Source organism: Elephas maximus, chromosome 17 (assembly GCF_024166365.1).
Source record: "Elephas maximus indicus isolate mEleMax1 chromosome 17, mEleMax1 primary haplotype, whole genome shotgun sequence".
Taxonomy (NCBI): Eukaryota; Metazoa; Chordata; class Mammalia; order Proboscidea; family Elephantidae; genus Elephas; species Elephas maximus.
Window position 1 is genome coordinate 1728087 of NC_064835.1, and position 13702 is coordinate 1741788.

A 13702-nucleotide genomic window follows, 5' to 3' on the forward strand; every position below is an offset into this window, starting at 1 on the left:
CAACACTAAAACCCTAACAACAAACAAACCTAACCACCTAACAACAAACAACACTAACACCCTAACAACAAAGAATCCTAAACCCCTAACATCAAAGAACATTAACACCCTAACAACAAATAACCCTAACCCCCTAAAAACAAACACTAACCCCCAAACAACAAACAACCCTAACCCCTAAAAACCAAAAAAACTAACCCACTAACAACAAACAACCCTAACCCACTAACAACAAACAACCCTAACACCCTAACAACAAACAACACTAAACCCCTAACAACAAACAACCCTTAACCCCAACATCAAACAACACTAACCCCCTAACAACACAAAACACTAACACCCTAACAACAAACAACACTAACAACCTAACAACAGAAACCACTAATCCCCAACAAGAAACAACCCTAAACCCCTAACAAAAAACACTAACCCCCTAACAACAAACAACACTGAACCCCTAACAAGAAAATACCCTAACCCCGTAACAACAAACAACACTAAACCGTAACAACAAACAACCCTAACCCACAAACAACAAACAACCCTAAACCCCAAACAACAAACAACCCTAACCCCTTAAGAACAAACAATGCTAACCCCCCGAACAACCAACAACACTAACCCCCTAACCACAATAAACATAACACCCTAACAACAAAAACCACTAAACCCCAAGAAGAAACAACCCTAAACCCCTAACAACAAACAACACTAACCCCCTAACAAAAAACAACCCTAACCAAACAACAAAAAACCCTAACCCACCAACAACAAACAACACTAACACCCGAACAACAAACAACCCTAACTCCCTAACAACAAACAACACTAACCCCCTAACAACAAACAACCCTAAACCCCTAACATCAAACAACACTAACCCCCTAACAACACAAAACACTAACATCCTAACAACAAACAACACTAACACCCTAACAACAAAAAACCCTAAACCCCAACAAGAAACAACCCTAAACCCCTAACAACAAACACTAACCCCCTAACAAAAAACAACACTAAACCCCGAACAAGAAACTACCCTAACCCCGTAACAACAAACAACACTAACCCCGTAACAAGAAACAACCCTAACCCCCTAACAACGAACAACACTAACCCCCTAACAACAAACAACACTAAACCCCTAACACCAAAGAACACTAACACCCTAACAACAAACAACCCTAACCCCCTAACAACAATCACTAACCCCCAAACAACAAACAACCCTAACCCCTGAAAACCAAAAACACTAACACCCTAACAACAAACAACCCTAACCGCCTAACAACAAACAACACTAACACCCTAACAACAAACAACCCTAACCCCCTAACAACAAACAACACTAACCCCCTAACAACAAACAACCCTAAACACCTAACATCAAAGAACACTAACCCCCTAACAACAAACAACCCTAACCCCCTAACAACAAACACTAACCCCCAAACAAGAAACAACCCTAACCCCTAAAAACCAAAAACACTAACCCACTAACAACAAACAACCCTAACCCACTAACAACAAACAACCCTAACACCCTAACAACAAACACTAATCCCCTAACAACAAACAACCCTAAACCCCTAACATCAAAGAACACTAACACCCTAACAACAAACATCCCTAACCCCCTAACAACAAACACTAACCCCCAAACAACAAACAAACCTAAACCCTAAAAACCAAAAAAACTAACCCACTAACAACAAACAACCCTAACCCACTAACAACAAACAACCCTAACACCCTAACAACAAACAACACTAACCCCCTAACAACAAACAACCCTTACCCCCAACATCAAACAACACTAACCCCCTAACTACTCAAAACACTAACACCCTAACAACAAACAACACTAACACCCTAACAACAAAAACCACTAAACCCCAACAAGAAACAACCCTAAACCCCTAACAACAAACACTAACCCCCTAACAACAAACAACACTAAACCCCTAACAAGAAACTACCCTAACCCCGTAACAACAAACAACACTAACCCCGTAACAACAAACAACCCTAACCCCCAAACAACAAACAACCCTAACACCCTAACAACAAACAACCCTAACCCCCTAACAACAAACAACAGTAAGCCCCTAACAACAAACAACCCTAAACCCCTAACATCAAAGAACACTAACACCCTAAAAACAAACAACCCTAACCCCCTAACAACAAACACTAACCCCCAAACAACAAACAACCCTAACCCCTAAAAACCAAAAAAACTAACCCACTAACAACAAACAACCCTAACACCCTAACAACAAACAACACTAACCCCCTAACAACAAAGAACCCTTACCCCCTAACATCAAACAACACTAACCCCCTAACAACACAAAACACTAACAACCTAACAACAAACAACACTAACACTCTAACAACAGAAACCACTAAACCCCAACAAGAAACAACCCTAAACCCCTAACAAAAAACACTAACCCCCTAACAACAAACAACACTGAACCCCTAACAAGAAAATACCCTAACCCCGTAACAACAAACAACACTAAACCGTAACAACTAACAAACCTAACCCCCAAACAACAAACAACCCTAAACCCCAAACAACAAACAACCCTAACCCCTTAACAACAAACAATCCTAACCGCCCGAACAACCAACAACACTAACCCCCTAACCACAATAAACACTAACACCCTAACAATAAAAACCACTAAACCCCAACAAGAAACAACCCTAAACCCCTAACAACAAACAACACTAACCCCCTAACAAAAAACAACCCTAACCAAACAACAAAAGACCGTAACCTACCAACAACAAACAACACAACAACCCTAACAACAAACAACCCTAACTCCCTAACAAAAAACAACGCTAACACCCTAACAACAAACAACCCTAACCCCCTAACAACAAACAACACTAAACCCCTAACAACAAACAACCCTAAACCCCTAACATCAAACAACACTAACCCCTAACAACACAAAACACTAACACCCTAACAACAAACAACACTAACACCCTAACAACAAAAACCACTAAACCCCAACAAGACACAACCCGAAACCCCTAACAACAAACACTAACCCCCTAACAACAAACAACACTAAACCCCTAACCAGAAACTACCCTAACCCCGTAACAACAAACAACACTAACCCCGTAACAACAAACAGCCCTAACCCCCAAACAACAAACAACCCTAACCCCCTAACAACAAACAATCCTAACCCCCGAACAACCAACAACACTAACCCCCTAACCACAATAAACACTAACACCCTAACAACAAAAACCACTAAACCCCAACAAGAAACAACACTAAACCCCTAAGAACAAACAACACTAACCCCCTAACAACAAACAACCCTAACCAAACAACAAAAACCCTAACCCACTAACAACAAACAACACTAACACCCTAACAACAAACAACCCTAAACCCCTAACAACAAACAACACTAACACCCTAACAACAAACAACCCTAACCCCCTAACAACAAACACTAACCCCCAAACAACAAACAACCCTAACACCTGAAAACCAAAAACACTAACCCACTAACAACAAACAACCCTAAACCACTAACAACAAACAACCCTAACACCCTAACAACAAACAACACTAACCCCCTAACAACAAACAACCCTAAACCCCTAACATCAAACAACACTAACCCCCTAACAACACAAAACACTAACACCGTAAGAACAAACAACACTAACACCCTAACAACAAAAACCGCTAAACCAAAACAAGAAACAACCCTAAACCCCTAACAACAAACAAAACTAAACCCCTAACAACATACAATCCTAACCAAACAACAAAAAACCCTAAACCACTAACAACAAAGAACACTAACACCCTAACAACAAACAACCCTAAACGCCTAACAACAAACAACACTAACACCCTAACAACAAACAACCCTAACCCCCTAACAACAAACAACACTAACCCCCTAACAACAAACAACCCTAAACACCTAACATCAAAGAACACTAACACCCTAACAACAAACAACCCTAACCCCCTAACAACAAACACTAACCCCGAAACAACAAACAACCCTAACCCCTGAAAACCAAAAACACTAACCCACTAACAACAAACAACCCTAAACCACTAACAACAAACAACCCTAACACCCTAACAACAAACAACACTAACCCCTTAACAACAAACAACCCTAAACCCCTAACATCAAACAACACTAACCCCCTAACAACACAAAACACTAACACCGTAAGAACAAACAACACTAACACCCTAACAACAAAAACCACTAAACCAAAACAAGAAACAACCCTAAACCCCTAACAACAAACAACACTAAACCCCTAACAACATACAATCCTAACCGAACAACAAAAAACCCTAAACCACTAACAACAAACAACACTAACACCCTAACAACAAACAACCCTAACCGCCTGACAACAAACAACACTAACACACTAACAACAAACAACCCTAACCCCCTAACAACAAACAACACTAACCCCCTAACAACAAACAACCCTAAACCCCTAACATCAAACAACACTAACCCCTAACAACACAAAACACTAACACCCTAACAACAAACAACACTAACACCCTAACAACAAAAACCACTAAACCCCAACAAGACACAACCCGAAACCCCTAACAACAAACACTAACCCCCTAACAACAAACAACACTAAACCCCTAACCAGAAACTACCCTAACCCCGTAACAACAAACAACACTAACCCCGTAACAACAAACAGCCCTAACCCCCAAACAACAAACAACCCTAACCCCCTAACAACAAACAATCCTAACCCCCGAACAACCAACAACACTAACCCCCTAACCACAATAAACACTAACACCCTAACAACAAAAACCACTAAACCCCAACAAGAAACAACACTAAACCCCTGAGAACAAACAACACTAACCCCCTAACAACAAACAACCCTAACCAAAAAACAAAAACCCTAACCCACTAACAACAAACAACACTAACACCCTAACAACAAACAACCCTAAACCCCTAACAACAAACAACACTAACACCCTAACAACAAACAACCCTAACCCCCTAACAACAAACACTAACCCCCAAACAACAAACAACCCTAACCCCTGAAAACCAAAAACACTAACCCACTAACAACAAACAACCCTAAACCACTAACAACAAACAACCCTAACACCCTAACAACAAACAACACTAACCCCCTGACAACAAACAACCCTAAACCCCTAACATCAAACAACACTAACCCCCTAACAACACAAAACACTAACACCGTAAGAACAAACAACACTAACACCCTAACAACAAAAACCGCTAAACCAAAACAAGAAACAACCCTAAACCCCTAACAACAAACAAAACTAAACCCCTAACAACATACAATCCTAACCAAACAACAAAAAGCCCTAAACCACTAACAACAAAGAACACTAACACCCTAACAACAAACAACCCTAAACGCCTAACAACAAACAACACTAACACCCTAACAACAAACAACCCTAACCCCCTAACAACAAACAACACTAACCCCCTAACAACAAACAACCCTAAACACCTAACATCAAAGAACACTAACACCCTAACAACAAACAACCCTAACCCCCTAACAACAAACACTAACCCCCAAACAACAAACAACCCTAACCCCAAAAACCAAAAACACTATCCCACTAACAACAAACAACCCTAACCCACTAACAACAAACAACCCTAACACCCTAACAACAAACACTAACCCCCTAACAACAAACAACCCTAAACCCCTAACATCAAAGAACACTAACACCCTAAAAACAAACATCCCTAACCCCCTAACAACAAACACTAACCCCCAAATAACAAACAACCCTAACCCCTAAAAACCAAAAAAACTAACCCACTAACAACAAACAACCCTAACCCACTAACAACAAACAACCCTAACACCCTAACAACAAACAACACTAACCCCCTAACAACAAACAACCCTTACCCCCAACATCAAACAACACTAACCCCCTAACTACTCAAAACACTAACACCCTAACAACAAACAACACTAACACCCTAACAACAAAAACCACTAAACCCCAACAAGAAACAACCCGAAACCCCTAACAACAAACACTAACCCCCTAACAACAAACAACCCTAACCCCCTAACAACAAACACTAACCCCCAAACAACAAACAACCCTAACCCCTAAAAACCAAAAACACTAACCCACTAACAACAAACAACCCTAACCCACTAACAACAAACAACCCTAACACCCTAACAACAAACACTAATCCCCTAACAACAAACAACCCTAAACCCCTAACATCAAAGAACACTAACACCCTAACAACAAACATCCCTAACCCCCTAACAACAAACACTAACCCCCAAACAACAAACAAACCTAAACCCTAAAAACCAAAAAAACTAACCCACTAACAACCAACAACCCTAACCCACTAACAACAAACAACCCTAACACCCTAACAACAAACAACACTAACCCCCTAACAACAAACAACCCTTACCCCCAACATCAAACAACACTAACCCCCTAACTACTCAAAACACTAACACCCTAACAACAAACAACACTAACACCCTAACAAGAAAAACCACTAAACCCCAACAAGAAACAACCCGAAACCCCTAACAACAAACACTAACCCCCTAACAACAAACAACACTAAACCCCTAACAAGAAACTACCCTAACCCCGTAACAACAAACAACACTAACCCCGTAACAACAAACAACCCTAACCCCCAAACAACAAACAACCCTAACACCCTAACAACAAACAACCCTAACCCCCTAACAACAAACAACAGTAAGCCCTAACAACAAACAACCCTAAACCCCTAACATCAAAGAACACTAACACCCTAAAAACAAACAACCCTAACCCCCTAACAACAAACACTAACCCCCAAACAACAAACAACCCTAACCCCTAAAAACCAAAAAAACTAACCCACTAACAACAAACAACCCTAACCCACTAACAACAAACAACCCTAACACCCTAACAACAAACAACACTAACCCCCTAACAACAAAGAACCCTTACCCCCTAACATCAAACAACACTAACCCGCTAACAACACAAAACACTAACAACCTAACAACAAACAACACTAACAGTCTAACAACAGAAACCACTAAACCCCAACAAGAAACAACCCTAAACCCCTAACAAAAAACACTAACCCCCTAACAACAAACAACACTGAACCCCTAACAAGAAAATACCCTAACCCCGTAACAACAAACAACACTAAACCTTAACAACAAACAAACCTAACCCCCAAACAACAAACAACCGTAAACCCCAAACAACAAACAACCCTAACCCCTTAACAACAAACAATCCTAACCGCCCGAACAACCAACAACACTAACCCCCTAACCACAATAAACACTAACACCCTAACAATAAAAACCACTAAACCCCAACAAGAAACAACCCTAAACCCCTAACAACAAACAACACTAACCCCCTAACAAAAAACAACCCTAACCAAACAACAAAAGACCGTAACCTACCAACAACAAACAACACAACAACCCTAACAACAAACAACCCTAACTCCCTAACAAAAAACAACGCTAACACCCTAACAACAAACAACCCTAACCCCCTAACAACAAACAACACTAATCCCCTAACAACAAACAACCCTAAACCCCTAACATCAAACAACACTAACCCCCTAACAACACAAAACACTAACACCCTAACAACAAACAACACTAACACCCTAACAACAAAAACCACTAAACCCCAACAAGACACAACCCGAAACCCCTAACAACAAACACTAACCCCCTAACAACAAACAACACTAAACCCCTAACCAGAAACTACCCTAACCCCGTAACAACAAACAACACTAACCCCGTAACAACAAACAGCCCTAACCCCCAAACAACAAACAACCCTAACCCCCTAACAACAAACAATCCTAACCCCCGAACAACCAACAACACTAACCCCCTAACCACAATAAACACTAACACCCTAACAACAAAAACCACTAAACCCCAACAAGAAACAACGCTAAACCCCTAAGAACAAACAACACTAACCCCCTAACAACAAACAACCCTAACCAAACAACAAAAACCCTAACCCACTAACAACAAACAACACTAACACCCTAACAACAAACAACCCTAAACCCCTAACAACAAACAACACTAACACCCTAACAACAAACAACCCTAACCCCCTAACAACAAACACTAACCCCCAAACAACAAACAACCCTAACCCCCTAGCAACAAACAACACTAACCCCCTAACAACAAACAACCCTAAACACCTAACATCAAAGAACACTAACACCCTAACAACAAACAACCCTAACCCCCTAACAAGAAACACTAACCCCGAAACAACAAACAACCCTAACCCCTGAAAACCAAAAACACTAACCCACTAACAACAAACAACCCTAAACCACTAACAACAAACAACCCTAACACCCTAACAACAAACAACACTAACCCCCTAACAACAAACAACCCTAAACCCCTAACATCAAACAACACTAACCCCCTAACAACACAAAACACTAACACCGTAAGAACAAACAACACTAACACCCTAACAACAGAAACCACTAAACCAAAACAAGAAACAACCCTAAACCCCTAACAACAAACAACACTAAACCCCTAACAACATACAATCCTAACCAAACAACAAAAAACCCTAAACCACTAACAACAAACAACACTAACACCCTAACAACAAACAACCCTAACCGCCTAACAACAAACAACACTAACACACTAACAACAAACAACCCTAACCCCCTAACAACAAACAACACTAACCCCCTAAGAACAAACAACCCTAAACACCTAACATCAAAGAACACTAACACCCTAACAACAAACAACCCTAACCCCCTAACAACAAACACTAACCCCCAAACAACAAACAACCCTAACCCCTAAAAACCAAAAACACTAACCCACTAACAACAAACAACCCTAACCCAGTAACAACAAACAACCCTAACACCCTAACAACAAACACTAACCCCCTAACAACAAACAACCCTAAACCCCTAACATCAAAGAACACTAACACCCTAACAACAAACAACCCTAACCCCCTAACAACAAACACTAACCCCCAAACAACAAACAACCCTAACCCCTAAAAACCAAAACAACTAACCCACTAACAACAAACAACCCTAACACCCTAACAACAAACAACACTAACCCCCTAACAACAAACAACACTAACCCCCTAACAACAAACAACACTAACCCCCTAACAACAAACAACCCTAAACCCCTAACATCAAACAACACTAACCCCCTAACAACACAAAACACTAACACCCTAACAACAAACAACACTAACACCCTAACAACAAAAACCACTAAACCCCAACAAGACACAACCCGAAACCCCTAACAACAAACACTAACCCCCTAACAACAAACAACACTAAACCCCTAACCAGAAACTACCCTAACCCCGTAAAAACAAACAACACTAACCCCGTAACAACAAACAGCCCTAACCCCCAAACAACAAACAACCCTAACCCCCTAACAACAAACAATCCTAACCCCCGAACAACCAACAACACTAACCCCCTAACCACAATATACACTAACACCCTAACAACAAAAACCACGAAACCCCAACAAGAAACAACGCTAAACCCCTAAGAACAAACAACACTAACCCCCTAACAACAAACAACCCTAACCAAACAACAAAAACCCTAACCCAATAACAACAAACAACACTAACACCCTAACAACAAACAACCCTAACCCCCTAACAACAAACAACACTAACACCCTAACAACAAACAACCCTAACCCCCTAACAACAAACACTAACCCCCAAACAACAAACAACCCTAACCCCTGAAAACCAAAAACACTAACCCACTAACAACAAACAACCCTAAACCACTAACAACAAACAACCCTAACACCCTAACAACAAACAACACTAACCCCCTAACAACAAACAACCCTAAACCCCTAACATCAAACAACACTAACCCCCTAACAACAGAAAACACTAACACCGTAAGAACAAACAACACTAACAACCTAACAACAAAAACCACTAAACCAAAACAAGAAACAACCCTAAACCCCTAACAACAAACAAAACTAAACCCCTAACAACATACAATCCTAACCAAACAACAAAAAACCCTAAACCACTAACAACAAACAACACTAACACCCTAACAACAAACAACCCTAAACGCCTAACAACAAACAACACTAACACCCTAACAACAAACAACCCTAACCACCTAACAACAAACAACACTAACCCCCTAACAACAAACAACCCTAAACACCTAACATCAAAGAACACTAACACCCTAACAACAAACAACCCTAACCCCCTAACAACAAACACTAACCCCCAAACAACAAACAACCCTAACCCCTAAAAACCAAAAACACTAACCCACTAAAAACAAACAACACTAACCCACTAACAACAAACAACCCTAACACCCTAACAACAAACACTAACCCCCTAACAACAAACAACCCTAAACCCCTAACATCAAAGAACACTAACACCCTAACAACAAACATCCCTATCCCCCTAACAACAAACACTAACCCCCAAACAACAAACAACACTAACCCCTAAAAACCAAAAAAACTAACCCACTAACAACAAACAACCCTACCCACTAACAACAAACAACCCTAACACCCTAACAACAAACAACACTAACCCCCTAACAACAAACAACCCTTACCCCCAACATCAAACAACACTAACCCCCTAACTACTCAAAACACTAACACCCTAACAACAAACAACACTAACACCCTAACAACAAAAACCACTAAACCCCAACAAGAAACAACCGAAACCCCTAACAACAAAAACTAACCCCCTAACAAAAAACAACACTAAACCCCTTACAAGAAACTACCCTAACCCCGTAACAACAAACAACATTTACCCCGTAACAACAAACAACCCTAACCCCCAAACAACAAACAACACTAACACCCTAACAACAAACAACCCTAACCCCCTAACAACAAACAACACTAAACCCCTAACAACAAACAACCCTAACCCCCTAACAACAAACACTAACCCCCAAACAACAAACAACCCTAACCCCTGAAAACCGAAAACACTAACCCACTAACAACAAACAACCCTAACCCACAAACAACAAACAACCCTAAACCCCAAACAACAAACTACCCTAACCCCTTAAGAACAAACAATGCTAACCCCCCGAACAACCAACAACACTAACCCCCTAACCACAATAAACACTAACACCCTAACAACAAAAACCACAAAACCCCAACAAGAAACAACCCTAAACCCCTAACAACAAACAACACTAACCCCCTAACAACAAACAACCCTAACCAAACAACAAAAAACCCTAACCCACCAACAACAAACAACACTAACACCCGAACAACAAACAACCCTAACTCCCTAACAACAAACAACACTAACCCCCTAACAACAAACAACCGTAAACCCCTAACATCAAACAACACTAACCCCCTAACAACACAAAACACTAACACCCTAACAACAAACAACACTAACACCCTAACAACAAAAAACCCTAAACCCCAACAAGAAACAACCCTAAACCCCTAACAACAAACACTAACCCCCTAACAAAAAACAACACTAAACCCCGAACAAGAAACTACCCTAACCCCATAACAACAAACAACACTAACCCCGTAACAAGAAACAACCCTAACCCCCTAACAACGAACAACACTAACCCCCTAACAACAAACAACACTAAACCCCTAACACCAAAGAACACTAACACCCTAACAACAAGCAACCCTAACCCCCTAACAACAAACACTAACCCCCAAACAACAAACAACCCTAACCCCTGAAAACCAAAAACACTAACACCCTAACAACAAACAACCCTAACCGCCTAACAACAAACAACACTAACACCCTAACAACAAACAACCCTAACCCCCTAACAACAAACAACACTAACACCCTAACAACAAACAACACTAAGCCCCTAACAACAAACAACCCTAAACCCCTAACATCAAAGAACACAAACACCCTAAAAACAAACAACCCTAACCCCCTAACAACAAACACTAACCCCCAAACAACAAACAACCCTAACCCCTAAAAACCAAAAAAACTAACCCACTAACAACAAACAACCCTAACCCACTAACAACAAACAACCCTAACACCCTAACAACAAACAACACTAACCCCCTAACAACAAACAACCCTTACCCCCTAACATCAAACAACACTAACCCCCTGACAACACAAAACACTAACACCCTAACAACAAACAACACTAACACTCTAACAACAGAAACCACTAAACCCCAACAAGAAACAACCCTAAACCCCTAACAAAAAACACTAACCCCCTAACAACAAACAACACTGAACCCCTAACAAGAAAACACCCTAACCCCGTAACAACAAACAACACTAAACCGTAACCACAAACAAACCTAACCCCCAAACAACAAACAACCCTAAACCCCAAACAACAAACAACCCTAACCCCTTAACAACAAACAATCCTAACCCCCCGAACAACCAACAACACTAACCCCCTAACCACAATAAACACTAACACCCTAACAATAAAAACCACTAAACCCCAACAAGAAACAACCCTAAACCCCTAACAACAAACAACACTAACCCCGTAACAAAAAACAACCCTAACCAAACAACAAAAAACCCTAACCTACCAACAACAAACAACACAACAACCCTAACAACAAACAACCCTAACTCCCTAACAAAAAACAATGCTAACACCCTAACAACAAACAACCCTAACCCCCTAACAACAAACAACACTAACCCCCTAACAACAAACAACCCTAAACCCCTAACATCAAACAACACTAACCCCCTAACAACACAAAACACTAACACCCTAACAACAAACAACACTAACACCCTAACAACAAAAACCACTAAACCCCAACAAGACACATCCCGAAACCCCTAACAACAAACACTAACCCCCTAACAACAAACAACACTAAACCCCTAACCAGAAACTACCCTAACCCCGTAACAACAAACAACACTAACCCCGTAACAACAAACAGCCCTAACCCCCAAACAACAAACAACCCTAACCCCCTAACAACAAACAATCCTGACCCCCGAACAACGAACAACACTAACCCCCTAACCACAATAAACACTAACACCCTAACAACAAAAACCACTAAACCCCAACAAGAAACAACGCTAAACCCCTAAGAACAAACAACACTAACCCCCTAACAACAAACAATCCTAACCAAACAACAAAAAACCCTAAACCACTAACAACAAAGAACACTAACACCATAACAACAAACAACCCTAAATGCCTAACAACAAACAACACTAACACCCTAACAACAAACAACCCTAACCCCCTAACAACAAACAACACTAACCCCCTAACAACAAACAACCCTAAACACCTAACATCAAAGAACACTAACACCCTAACAACAAACAACCCTAACCCCCTAACAACAAACACTAACCCCCAAACAACAAACAACCCTAACCCCTAAAAACGAAAAAAACTAACCCACTAACAACAAACAATCCTAACCCACTAACAACAAACAACCCTAACACCCTAAGAACAAACAACACTAACCCCCTAACAACAAACAACCCTTACCCCCAACATCAAACAAC